Source organism: Oncorhynchus nerka, linkage group LG27 (genome assembly GCF_034236695.1).
Source record: "Oncorhynchus nerka isolate Pitt River linkage group LG27, Oner_Uvic_2.0, whole genome shotgun sequence".
NCBI lineage: Eukaryota > Metazoa > Chordata > Actinopteri > Salmoniformes > Salmonidae > Oncorhynchus > Oncorhynchus nerka.
The window spans coordinates 90,516,076-90,530,377 of NC_088422.1; the positions used below are offsets into that span (position 1 = coordinate 90,516,076).

Sequence of the window (14,302 nt, forward strand, 5' to 3'; positions counted from 1 at the left end):
ATTTAGCAGACGCCTTATCCAGAGCGACTTACAAATTGGTGCATTCACCTTATGACATCCAGTGGAACAGCCACTTTACAATAGTGCATCTAAATCTTTTAGGGGAGGGGGTGAGAAGGATTACTTTATCCTATCCTAGGTATTCCTTAAAGAGGTGGGGTTTCAGGTGTCTCCGGAAGGTGGTGATTGACTCCGCTGTCCTGGCGTCGTGAGGGAGTTTGTTCCACCATTGGGGGCCAGAGCAGCGAACAGTTTTGACTGGGCTGAGCGGGAACTGTACTTCCTCAGTGGTAGGGAGGCGAGCAGGCCAGAGGTGGATGAACGCAGTGCCCTTGTTTGGGTGTAGGGCCTGATCAGAGCCTGAGGTACTGAGGTGCCGCTCCCCTCACAGCTCCGTAGGCAAGCACCATGGTCTTGTAGCGGATGCGAGCTTCAACTGGAAGCCAGTGGAGGGAGCGGAGGAGCGGGGTGACGTGAGAGAACTTGGGAAGGTTGAACACCAGACGGGCTGCGGCGTTCTGGATGAGTTGTAGGGGTTTAATGGCACAGGCAGGGAGCCCAGCCAACAGCGAGTTGCAGTAATCCAGACGGGAGATGACAAGTGCCTGGATTAGGACCTGCGCCGCTTCCTGTGTGAGGCAGGGTCGTACTCTGCGGATGTTGTAGAGCATGAACCTACAGGAACGGGCCACCGCCTTGATGTTAGTTGAGAACGACAGGGTGTTGTCCAGGATCACGCCAAGGTTCTTAGCGCCTGGGAGGAGGACACAATGGAGTTGTCAACCGTGATGGCGAGATCATGGAACGGGCAGTCCTTCCCCGGGAGGAAGAGCAGTCCGTCTTGCCGAGGTTCAGCTTGAGGTGGTGATCCGTCATCCACACTGGATATGTCTGCCAGACATGCAGAGATGCGATTCGCCACCTGGTCATCAGAAGGGGAAAGGAGAAGATTAATTGTGTGTCGTCTGCATAGCAATGATAGGAGAGACCATGTGAGGTTATGACAGAGCCAAGTGACTTGGTGTATAGCGAGAATAGGAGAGGGCCTAGAACAGAGCCCTGGGGGACACCAGTGGTGAGAGCACGTGGTGAGGAGACGGATTCTCGCCACGCCACCTGGTAGGAGCGACCTGTCAGGTAGGACGCAATCCAAGCGTGGGCCGCGCCGGAGATGCCCAACTCGGAGAGGGTGGAGAGGAGGATCTGATGGTTCACAGTATCGAAGGCAGCCGATAGGTCTAGAAGGATGAGAGCAGAGGAGAGAGAGTTAGCTTTAGCAGTGCGGAGCGCCTCCGTGATACAGAGAAGAGCAGTCTCAGTTGAATGACTAGTCTTGAAACCTGACTGATTTGGATCAAGAAGGTCATTCTGAGAGAGATAGCGGGAGAGCTGGCCAAGGACGGCACGTTCAAGAGTTTTGGAGAGAAAAGAAAGAAGGGATACTGGTCTGTAGTTGTTGACATCGGAGGGATCGAGTGTAGGTTTTTTCAGAAGGGGTGCAACTCTCGCTCTCTTGAAGACGGAAGGGACGTAGCCAGCGGTCAGGGATGAGTTGATGAGCGAGGTGAGGTAAGGGAGGAGGTCTCCGGAAATGGTCTGGAGAAGAGAGGAGGGATAGGGTCAAGCGGGCAGGTTGTTGGGCGGCCGGCCATCACAAGACGCGAGATTTCATCTGGAGAGAGAGGGGAGAAAGAGGTCAGAGCACAGGGTAGGGCAGTGTGAGCAGAACCAGCGGTGTCGCTTGACTTAGCAAACGAGGATCGGATGTCGTCGACCTTCTTTTCAAAATGGTTGACGAAGTCATCTGCAGAGAGGAGGAGGGGTAGGTCTGAGAGAGAGAGGAAGTTCACCTTCAGCTGTTCTAACTAGACCGTGTTGATGAGTCTCTACTCAGGAAGCCCATGGTCAGATGGTTAGATGACATGGGGCCGTAGGTCTGAGAGAGAGGAAGTTCACCTTCAGCTGTTCTAACTAGACCGTGTTGATGAGTCTCTACTCAGGAAGCCCATGGTCAGATGGTTAGATGACATGGGGCCGTAGATCTGAGAGAGAGGGAAGTTCACCTTCAGCTGTTCTAATTAGACCGTGTTGATGAGTCTCTACTCAGGAAGCTTATGGTTAGATGATGTAGGTCTGAGAGAGAGGAAGTTCACCTTCAGCTGTTCTAACTAGACCGTGTTGATGAGTCTCTACTCAGGAAGCTCATGGTTAGATGATGTAGGTCTGAGAGAGAGGAAGTTCACCTTCAGCTGTTCTAACTAGACCGTGTTGATGAGTCTCTACTCAGGAAGCCCATTGTCAGATGGTTAGATGACATGGGGCCGTAGATCTGAGAGAGAGGAAGTTCACCTTCAGCTGTTCTAACTAGACCGTGTTGATGAGTCTCTACTCAGGAAGCCCATTGTCAGATGGTTAGATGACATGGGGCCGTAGATCTGAGAGAGAGGAAGTTTACCTTCAGCTGTTTGACTGAAAAAGCTAGAACATGTACGTACATCTCATTGCTGGAAAAACCCCATTCTCACATCTCTAGTCATATGCAACACAAAGTGACATGCTAAGGTTCAGCACCCAACACTTAGTTTGAAAGTCAAGCCTCGGTGAAACCACAGCTGGAAATTCCCTGACAATGAGATCATGGGTTGAACATTTCCCTGCTGATGTTTTTTCGAGTTGGGGGGTGATTATGTAGAGACGGGGATGACATAGAGACGGGGATGACATAGAGACGGGGATGACGAGAGACGGGGGGATGACGAGAGACGGGGGATGACGAGAGACGGGGATGACGAGAGACGGGGGGATGACGAGAGACGGGGGGTGACGAGAGACGGGGGGTGACGAGAGACGGGGGGTGACGGGGTGAGAGACGGAGGGGGTGACGAGAGACGGGGGGTGACGAGAGACGGGGGTGACGAGAGACGGGGGTGACGTAGAGACGGGGGGGGTGACGAGAGACGGGGGGTGACGAGAGACGGGGGGGGGTGACGAGAGACGGGGGGTGACGTAGAGACGGGGGGTGACGAGAGACGGGGGGATGACGTGAGAGACTGGGGGCGAGATGTGCAGAGAGACTGGGGGTGTAGAGACTGGGGGGACGATGTGTAGAGACTGGGGGGCGAGATGTGTAGAGACTGGGGGGACGTAGATGTGTAGAGACTGGGGGGACGTAGATGTGTAGAGACTGGGGGTGTAGATGTGTAGAGACTGGGGGGCGTAGATGTGTAGAGACTGGGGGTGATAGATGTGTAGAGACTGGGGGACGAGATGTGTAGAGACTGGGGGTGATATAGATGTGTAGAGACGAGGGATGTAGAATGCTGTAGATATGAAAAATGCCTCATCGTTCCACTTATCACAATGGTTGGTTTGATGTTTTCACATTTGATAAACTTCTGCAAAATGTCTGGTATTTTTAATTTAGGAAAGGATTATTCCAGCATAGTGACTGTTTATACTGTTTGTCCCTTAACCAAGTCTCCCTTGACTTGTAAAGCTGGTTTAAAACTTCCTGAGGCTCCAGATGAAATGGACACAAACACTGGGAAAGATAACAGATGACCAGTTCTCCTGAGCCCTGACCTGCCTCTCTCTCCCAGGTCAACTTGGTGATGAATCTGGAAGGTAGTGACCTGTTGGCAGAGAAGGTGGACCGAAGAGAGTTTGTAGGCCTGCTGAAGAGGATGTTGTGGATCGATGAGAAGAGGATTGCCCCCGCTGAGGCGCCAGCCACTCCTTTATGTCCATGCAACACCTGCTCGACTTCCCCCATAGCAACCAGTGAGTTTCCCCCACTGTCTTTCAGGCGGGTTGACCTTTTCGTAGAGAAGAGACATGATGAAACATTTAGTTATTTGTAAAAGGAGGACAAGCATAAAGAATAGCTGGGGCCTGCTGTACTGTGATGAAAATAACTCCAACCCCCTCCTTTCCTCTCTCCATCAGTGTCAAATCATGTTTCCACATCATGGACGTTACCCGCTCTCGTCCCGGTCCTTACGACACGCTCAACCGAACAAAGCCCCTTCATCAGACCGGTGACCACCACCACCACCACAGTTAACCTGACCGGGCCCTTCAGCAAGATGGCCACCATCCACAACCAAGTAAGTAGCTTCACCACATCAATACAGTAGCCGTCACATGGAGGGAAACATTTCTGTTTATATGAATAGACGTCTATATGACAATGTACCACTGCTAGAGCAGTTAGACTTCATATTAGATTTGAATGGAGACAGTTTTATCAGACAAGTCTTCATTTGAGAAACAGCTAGACCAAGGCGTGTTTTCCCCTGACCCAGACCTCCAGATGGTCGGAGTGGATGACATGGGGCTTTATCGCCCCCCTCGTCCTCACATGGAACTGTAGCCGTTCACCTTCGCTGTCGTGGCGACGCCAGGACGTTACGTAGGCTATGTCATGGCAACAGCGCGGGTGCGTTGTGTTTCTGAGGAGAGATGGTTGAAGTTTGGAGCCATCTGATCCTATTAGACAGATGGGTTCAACTGGCCTCGTACTGTCATGTTTTCACTTTGTTATTCTAAATACCAACCAGCTATTTCTGGAAATACAAGTCCATCTTTGTCAACACATTAGAAGTCCATTCTCATATCAACTGTTGGTACAATGTGAAGGTGATGGCGTCTGAACCTCATATACCACAAGCCCAATTGAATCAAGTTGATATATCGACACATCCTTAATTCTAGTGCATTTGTGTTCAGTATTTACCCCTGGGGGAAACAGAATGGGTGGTCTCTAGGAAAGCCTTGTGTGTGTAAAACACATCCTTAATTCTAGTGCTCAGTATTTACCCCTGGGGGGGAAACAGAATGGGTGGTCTCTAGGAAAGCCTTGTGTGTGTAAAACACATCCGCTCTGATGTAGGTGAACTTTGATTGGTTCCAGTTACAGGAAGTATTTGGTGGGAAAATGCACCAGATCTCCCAGTATTCACCTCTCAGAATGCTTTGTGTTGACTGTCATGTGTATGGGGGGGCCGGTCCCTGTTCTGGGTGGACTTTTTTATTGGACTTTCCAGACCTTTGATCATGTTGGATTCATGTTGGATTCAGCCCTGCTCTAATTCCCTGGATTCAATATTGTAGGCCGGGCACAAGAGGTCAGAGCAGTGACCTCTGAACCACAGGCACAGGCTCCTGCTCTGTTCTTTGTTTATTCATAAAGTGTTGGAGTAGGACTGCTGATCTAGGATCAGTTTTGCCTTTTAAATTATTTAATAATACGATTATATGGACAGATCCTAGATCTGTACTCTTACTCTATGCTTGGTGCATACTGCACTGCTGTTTGGCTCAGACTCCAGACAGGCAGGTCGCCATCTACTGGGGATGTGAGGCTAATGCGGATTATATGTTGGAATCTGTCACAAGACTTACACTAGGAGGTTTTTAATTATGGAGAGTCAAAGTTCTGGTATTTTTCCCTTATTTTCTTCTCAGAAACACTTTCTTTATGAAAATAGTTATTGAGGCCACAATTCCCCTTATGTTGTGCTGATGAAATCCCTGTTGATAGACAGTCTGCTCATGTCTCTGTGTTGATCTAAACCATTAGTTTCTGTAGTAGATGTCAGGGGGCTCATGTCTCTGTGTTGATCTAACCCATTAGTTTCTGTAGTAGATGTCAGGGGGCTCATGTCTCTGTGTTGATCTAACCCATTAGTTTCTGTAGTAGATGTCAGGGGGCTCATGTCTCTGTGTTGATCTAACCCATTAGTTTCTGTAGTAGATGTCAGGGGCTCATGTCTCTGTGTTGATCTAACCCATTTGTTTCTGTAGTAGATGTCAGGGGCTCATGTCTCTGTGTTGATCTAACCCATTAGTTTCTGTAGTAGATGTCAGGGGGCTCATGTCTCTGTGTTGATCTAACCCATTAGTTTCTGTAGTAGATGTCAGGGGGCTCATGTCTCTGTGTTGATCTAACCCATTAGTTTCTGTAGTAGATGTCAGGGGGCTCATGTCTCTGTGTTGATCTAACCCATTAGTTTCTGTAGTAGATGTCAGGGGCTCATGTCTCTGTGTTGATCTAACCCATTAGTTTCTGTAGTAGATGTCAGGGGGCTCATGTCTCTGTGTTGATCTAACCCATTAGTTTCTGTAGTAGATGTCAGGGGGCTCATGTCTCTGTGTTGATCTAACCCATTAGTTTCTGTAGTAGATGTCAGGGGCTCATGTCTCTGTGTTGATCTAACCCATTAGTTTCTGTAGTAGATGTCAGGGGGCTCATGTCTCTGTGTTGATCTAACCCATTAGTTTCTGTAGTAGATGTCAGGGGGCTCATGTCTCTGTGTTGATCTAACCCATTAGTTTCTGTAGTAGATGTCAGGGGGCTCATGTCTCTGTGTTGATCTAACCCATTAGTTTCTGTAGTAGATGTCAGGGGGCTCATGTCTCTGTGTTGATCTAACCCATTAGTTTCTGTAGTAGATGTCAGGGGGCTCATGTCTCTGTGTTGATCTAACCCATTAGTTTCTGTAGTAGATGTCAGGGGGCTCATGTCTCTGTGTTGATCTAACCCATTAGTTTCTGTAGTAGATGTCAGGGGGCTCATGTCTCTGTGTTGATCTAACCCATTAGTTTCTGTAGTAGATGTCAGGGGGCTCATGTCTCTGTGTTGATCTAACCCATTAGTTTCTGTAGTAGATGTCAGGGGGCTCATGTCTCTGTGTTGATCTAACCCATTAGTTTCTGTAGTAGATGTCAGGGGTTCATGTCTCTGTGTTGATCTAACCCATTAGTTTCTGTAGTAGATGTCAGGGGGCTCATGTCTCTGTGTTGATCTAACCCATTAGTTTCTGTAGTAGATGTCAGGGGGTCATGTCTCTGTGTTGATCTAACCCATTAGTTTCTGTAGTAGATGTCAGGGGGCTCATGTCTCTGTGTTGATCTAACCCATTAGTTTCTGTAGTAGATGTCAGGGGGTTCATGTCTCTGTGTTGATCTAACCCATTAGTTTCTGTAGTAGATGTCAGGGGGTCATGTCTCTGTGTTGATCTAACCCATTAGTTTCTGTAGTAGATGTCAGGGGGCTCATGTCTCTGTGTTGATCTAACCCATTAGTTTCTGTAGTAGATGTCAGGGGGTTCATGTCTCTGTGTTGATCTAACCCATTAGTTTCTGTAGTAGATGTCAGGGGGTTCATGTCTCTGTGTTGATCTAACCCATTAGTTTCTGTAGTAGATGTCAGGGGGCTCATGTCTCTGTGTTGATCTAACCCATTAGTTTCTGTAGTAGATGTCAGGGGCTCATGTCTCTGTGTTGATCTAACCCATTAGTTTCTGTAGTAGATGTCAGGGGGCTCATGTCTCTGTGTTGTCTCTAACTTTATTAGTTTCTCAGTGATGCACTCAGGGATACCGCTTAGTTTCAAACAGGAAATGGCCAGTTTGATCTGCAGCGACTCAGTTTCTGTAGTACAGGCACTCATCCTGTGTTGATCTAACCCCAACGATGCAGGGTCATGTCTCTGTCTAATCTTCAGTTTCTCAGGGGTTCATGTCTCTGTGTCCCCCTTCTTTCTGTAGTAGATGTCTCCTCCTCCTCTCTGTGTTGATCTCTCAGTTTCTCCTCAGGGAGTTCATGTTCTGTGTTCTCTCTCTCTTTCTCCTCCCCCTCCTCTCTTTCTCCTCCCCTCTTCTCTCATTCTCCCTCCCCTCCAAACAGGAAATCTTCTCATTTCCTCCCTCCCCCTTCTCTCTTTTCCTCTTTCTCCCTTCTCTCTTTCTCCTCCTCTCTTCTCTCTTTCTCCTCCCCTCTCCTTCTCTCCTCTCTTTCTCTCTCTCCTCCCTCTTCTCTCTTTCTCCTCCCCCTCCTCTCTTTCTCCTCCCCTCTCTCCTCCTCCTCCTCTCTCTCTTCTCTCTTTCTCCTCCCTCTCTCTCTTTCTCCTCCCTCTCCTCTCTCTTCTCCTCCTCTCTTCTCTCCTTTCTCCTCCTCTCTTCTCTCTTTCTCCCTCCCCTCTTTCTCTCTTTCTCCTCCCCCTCCTCTCTTTCTCCTCCTCACTTCTCTCTTTCTCCCCCCCTCCTCTCTCTTCTCTTTCTCCTCCTCCCCCCCTCTCTTCTCTCCTCTCCCCCCTCCTCTCTTCTCTCTTCTCTCCCCTCCTCTTTTTCTCTCTTTCTCCCCCCCCTCTCTTTCTCCTCCTCTTTCTCTCTTTCTCCCCTCTCTTCTCTCTTTCTCCCCCTCTCCCCCTTCTCTCTCTCCCCTCTCTTCTCTCTTTCCCCCTCCCCTCTCTCTCCCTCTCTTCTCTCCCTCCTCCCCTCCTCTTTCTCCTCCCCCTCCCCTCTCTTCTCTCTTTCTCCTCCCCTCCCCTCTTCTCTCTTTCTCCTCCCCTCCCCTCTTCTCTCTTTCTCCTCCCCTCCTCTTCTCTCTCTCCTCCCCTCCCCTCTTCTCTTTTCTCCTCCCCTCCTCTCTTTTTCTCCTCCCCTCCTCTCTTCTCTCTTTCTCCTCCTCTCTTCTCTCTCTCTCTCCCCCCTCTCTTCCTCCCTCCTTTCCATCCACCTCTATAGCAAAATCTACTGACTTGGACTTACTGTGGAACACATGTTTCCCTTTCCGGTCCTCCAGGAATCCCCACTAACGCGGCCAAGCCTCAGGGCTTCTCCGTACGCATGGAGACTGCTGTGCCTCTGGTCACCCAAGCTCCCTCCATCCAGCCCCTACAGATCAGACCTGGGCTCATCACACAGGTAACGAGAAGAGAGGGGGGAGCGGGAGAGAGTCCATAGTATTCGGGCTAGCTGTGATTGAGTGATTCAGACCAACAGAGAAACTGACAGTGATGGAGAATCAGCAAGACACAGCCTGGATGCATTTGTGCTGGGGATGTTTTGAATGTATTCAACTGAAATGTTGAATTTCAGTTGAATACATTCAACTTAACCCAACCCCTCTGAATCAGAGAGGTGTGGGGGGCTGCCTTAATCGTCATCCATGTCTCCGGTGCCCGGGGAACAGTGGGTTAACTGCCTTGCTCAGGGGCAGAACTACAGATTTTTACCTTGTCACCTCGGGGATTCGATCCAGCAATCTTTCAGTTACTGGCCTAACGCTCTAACCACTAGGCTACCTGCCCCTCTATACCACGGAATGAATAAGTTTAGATAGCTATAGAAACCATGGAAACGGTGTTCCTCTTCCTTGCAGCAGACCTGGTCTAACCGCCCCCAGCAGATCCTGGTGCCCGCCTGGCAGCAGGTGACTTCAATGGCGCCCCCACCAGCCACCATGGCGTCTGACACTGTGGCAGGCCCACAGAGACTGGGAGAATGGGGGTGAGTGCTGTCTGTCAGCTGTTGACTGTCTGTGCTCTTTAGCGACCGTCAGTAACTCATTCAGTTTTTTTCTCCATAGGGAGCCAATAGGGAAGCTCCAAATGAATTTTTTGAAACTGCATTGTCTGTCAGTCTGTTTTGTTGCTATGCTCTACCCTTGACAAGGACTTCTCTGAGAATATAGGACACAGTGTGATGGCTGTCTGGCAAACTGATGGAGAATGAGTCACATGCCTCTCCTTTGAAGCAGGCGAGTGAGATCAGTCAGTTAAGTCTCTAATATAGATAATAATCTTTGGCTCGTTACCCCGTATTGTCATTTGCAGGAAGGTGCGTCCCCATGGCAACCAATACAGCTCTATGATGCCCCACCACCATCAGCCGTTCTTAACCAACCAGATGACCATGTCTGCCCACCAGCCAATCAGCATAGGCATCGCACACGTGGTGTGGCCACAGCCCTCTGCAAACAAGAGAAACAAGCCCTGCTTTAACAGGTAAACACACACGCGCTCGCGCACACACACACACACACACACACACACACACACACGATCTGATCATTAAAAAAAACTTCCCGTCATTTATTTCTCCCTAGAGGCAACAATTTCACCTACAACACCCAAAACTCAGCATGCCAGTCCCCAAAGATGGCCGACACCACGAGGAATGTCCCAGAGGATAGATTCCCAGAGGCAGGGCGAGCTGCACAGCTGGAACCTGAACCGGAGCAGGTGGAGGAGCCTAGCTGCTGTAAGGCAGGTTCAGACTCTGAAGAGCAGTCTGTCTCTTATAAGCAGCGGCAGGCCATGGTGATGTCTGATCTGGCCAGCCCCACTGTTACTGTCATTAGTATCAGCAGTGATGAGGAAGAGGAGGAGGAAGAGAGAACACGGAGACACTCACTGGGGGAGTAAGTAACTCTCAAGCTCCTCCACAATCAGTCTCTTCAAATATCCACTACAGTCCACAATCAGTCTCTTCAAATATCCACTACAGTCCACAATCAGTCTCTTCAAATATCCACTACAGTCCACAATCAGTCTCTTCAAATATCCACTACAGTCCACAATCAGTCTCTTCAAATATCCACTACAGTCCACAATCAGTCTCTTCAAATATCCACTACAGTCCACAATCAGTCTCTTCAAATATCCACTACAGTCCACAATCAGTCTCTTCAAATATCCACTACAGTCCACAATCAGTCTCTTCAAATATCCACTACAGTCCACAATCAGTCTCTTCAAATATCCACTACAGTCCACAATCAGTCTCTTCAAATATCCACTACAGTCCACAATCAGTCTCTTCAAATATCCACTACAGTCCACAATCAGTCTCTTCAAATATCCACTACAGTCCACAATCAGTCTCTTCAAATATCCACTACAGTCCACAATCAGTCTCTTCAAATATCCACTACAGTCCACAATCAGTCTCTTCAAATATCCACTACAGTCCACAATCAGTCTCTTCAAATATCACTAGTCACAATCAGTCTCTTCAAATGGACTACAGTCCACAATCAGTCTCTTCAAATATCCACTACAGTCCACAATCAGTCTCTTCAAATATCCACTACAGTCCACAATCAGTCTCTTCAAATATCCACTGTCCACAATCAGCTCCAAATATCCAGTCCACCAGTCTCTTCAAATATCCACTACAGCAAATCGCTCTTCAAATATCCACTACAGTCCCAACAGGTATGACCCAATGACAACAGCCGCACACATACATGCTGGGCCCTAACCTAAATGTTGCACCTTCACCTGTCATACAGTGTGATTGCTCCCCCTTGTCTGTTACAGTATAGAATGTAAGGGCAGTGCTGAGAGTGATTGCTGTCTGTGAGTATGGAGAGTATGTTCTGTTACAGCATAGAATGTATACTCTCTGAGAGTGATTGCTCTGGTCTGTTACAGTATAGAATGTATAATCTCTGAGAGTGATTGCTCTGGTCTGTTACAGTATAGAATGTATACACCTCATCTGAGAGTGATTGCTCTTGTCTGTTACAGTATAGAATGTATAATCTCTGAGAGTGATTGCTCTGGTCTGTTACAGTATAGAATGTATACTCTGAGAGTGATTGCTCTGGTCTGTTACAGTGTATACTCTCTGAGAGTGATTGCTCTGGTCTGTTACAGTATAGAATGTATACTGAGAGTGATTGCTCTGGTCTGTTACAGTATAGAATGTATAATCTCTGAGAGTGATTGCTCTGGTCTGTTACAGTATAGAATGTATACTCTCTGAAAGTGATTGCTCTGGTCTGTTACAGTATAGAATGTATACTCTGAGTGTGATTGCTCCGGTCTGTTACAGTATAGAATGTATAATCTCTGAAAGTGATTGCTCTGGTCTGTTACAGTATGTCAGATGACGAGCAGGAGAGCGGTTGTGACATTGTGGACGGCTCGCCTTCCTCTGACTCCTCTGGCCCTAGCAACAGCCCCTTCACCGAACAACGCTACATCGCCGATGGCAACCAGAACCGCGGGCCCCGTGTAGCGTGTGTCGCCCCGGTAACGGAGCCCAGAAAGCCGGCGGTGCGCACCATGGTGGTGCCACCAATGAGGGTGCAGAATAACAACCCCCACCCACACATCAACGAGACGCTAGGCAACACCAGTAAGCATCTAACACACACACACACACTAGACACCTGATTCACCCACAGGAAACAGACAACCGGCTGATTCACCCTAGACGTACACTTGACACACCTGGTTCACACAGCCCTATGGTTGAACAAACAGGTTCAGTAGTCATGAACAGGTGGCCACAGTTCTCTCATCATAGGTAACCACAACAGACACACCTTGCCCAGGGCAGACAGGGCAGCAGAAAACACAGCAGGTCACATGTACAGTACACACTGGAACCTGGAACCCAGTAGTAACCTTCATCTGGCAGGACTGTCAGTGATCAGACACACACGGACACAGGGCTAACAGGGTCACAGCGGGTCAGATACCTCGTCACTGCTGATGATGTCTGCTCCACAGGTCACATGGTGTGGGATTACTCCTCGTTTATAGGGCACAGAGGTACTCGCAGGTGATTATGGCTGCAGCCCTGACCTCTCACCTCAGACCTCTTGGCTTCGGCCTCTGGAGTGGACTTGTGTTTCCTGTACACTGTCTGATCTGGTTGCAGCTGGCTTCTTGTTGACAGCCCTTTCTTTGAATCTATCCTTTATTCTACCTGTGTGGATCTGGAGCTTATGAAGCTACGTATGACAGGCTTAACATCCCCTGGAACGCTTTACAGCCTGACTTAGGCCTTCATAGACATGGATGACAACCAGACACGCGCACATGCGCCACATTGTGTTCGCTGGCTGTCATGAACACCTAGATGTTTATGAATGCGTTCGTGGGGTGTTACCGAGGGGTTATGTATGTCATATGTAGGCTTTATAACAGCTGTGGTCATCTCCCTCTGTTCCTGGGGCTGGGCTTTTTTAAGGTCCCTGTTTATAGGTCATTTATAAATCCTCAGTGAAAATCACACTGTCTCCTATGGCCTCATGTCCCAGCCAGGCCCCTCCCATAGCTGACATTCAGAAACACTCCCCAGCTAAAGCCCACAGAAAAGGCCACAACTTGCTATTCTAGTGCTACTAGGGGGGTATTAATAGCCAATGGTATGACCCCCACTATGAATACGAACCAGCTTACTTACCCATTTGGCTTCCATCCCTTCACAAGATCCCAGATCAGTTCTAGTCTATTTATAAACACCCACATGATGCTTGGGGAACAGATGGCACTTGTTAAAGAGCTGTGTTTGGTCAAACCCAGTGGAAGTCAGTGATGAGCAAGCAACATCTCTACTGTCACAATGACTGATGGATACTACAGTCAGGGTTTAACTCTACTGTCTGTCTCTGTGGGTTGATGCTGCTGCCCTGTCATGATGTCTGTGTTTAAACTCATCCCTCTCTTTCATCCCCCCCCCATCTCTCTCGTTGTCTCGCTCTCTGTTTCTCTCTTCAGTCTTAGAGTCTTTCCAGTTCAAAGGGCGAGGTATCCCGGGCCGTCAACCGCACCACTCCATCCCCCTCCTCAACCGGCCACAGAAGATCACTGCATTCCAGCACCAGCAACAGCAGCCCATGGGCTTTGGACAGGTCAGCACGCACACACATGCGCACACATGCGCGCGCACACACACACACACACACATGTAATATGTGTATGTTATCTAACCATCCCTCTTTCTCTCCATTTCCAGCTCCAGCATTACGGCTCCTGCCACCAGGAATGGAATGGAAACTATGCCCACCGGCGCCCGCAGGCTTACATCCCCCCCACTATGCATGGGCACTCCTTTACCCTACCCCACGGCAGCCCCAACCACACTTCAGGCCCCCGCCATCACCCCCACCCGCACAGCCAGCATACTCTTCTGTCCTACCCCCTGGGCCCCTGGTCACAGCAGCCCCTGTGGCCCACATCCTGGCCTCCCCTGGGGCTTCACGGCCCGTCCTGCAGCCCGCCTACAGCATCTCTCACCCGGGCGGTATCGTCCACCAGGTCACTGTGGGCATCAACCCCCGGCTGCTGCCCTCGCCCACTATCCACCCCCAGGGCCAGTTCAAGGCCCTCTTCCCCCGCACCCCTACATGGCCTCGCCTGCCTACGCCACCTTCCCCCTCAGCCCCACCAAACTCAACCAGTACCCCTACATCTGACAGGGTCCCGGAGCGGCCCACCCTCCAGATGCACCTCGCGCCCCCCGGGGGCCAAGCGAGCAGGAGGGGCCTCCTTCTCAGAATACACAACAAACAACCACAACATGGTTTTCATGTCCAGAGCCATGGCACAACCACAGAGAAACAAGCTATTTTTTATCAATCATGTAGACTTGGGTGCAATTGAAATATGAGCTATAAAAAATAAAATCACAAAGTTTGGGTGGAGGATGGTGAAATGGAGGATGAGGAGGGGGGCAAGGAAGGATGGATGGAATGATTGAATGTAGATAAGTAAGTCACT

The 14,302-nt window shown here is 49.3% G+C and overlaps 1 pseudogene; it reads left to right on the top strand.

Moving 5' to 3' along the window:
* Positions 1–14,083, top strand: part of LOC115119442 (homeodomain-interacting protein kinase 3-like) — a 33,181-nt pseudogene extending 19,098 nt beyond the window's left edge.
* Positions 14,084–14,302: the final 219 nt, after the last annotated feature.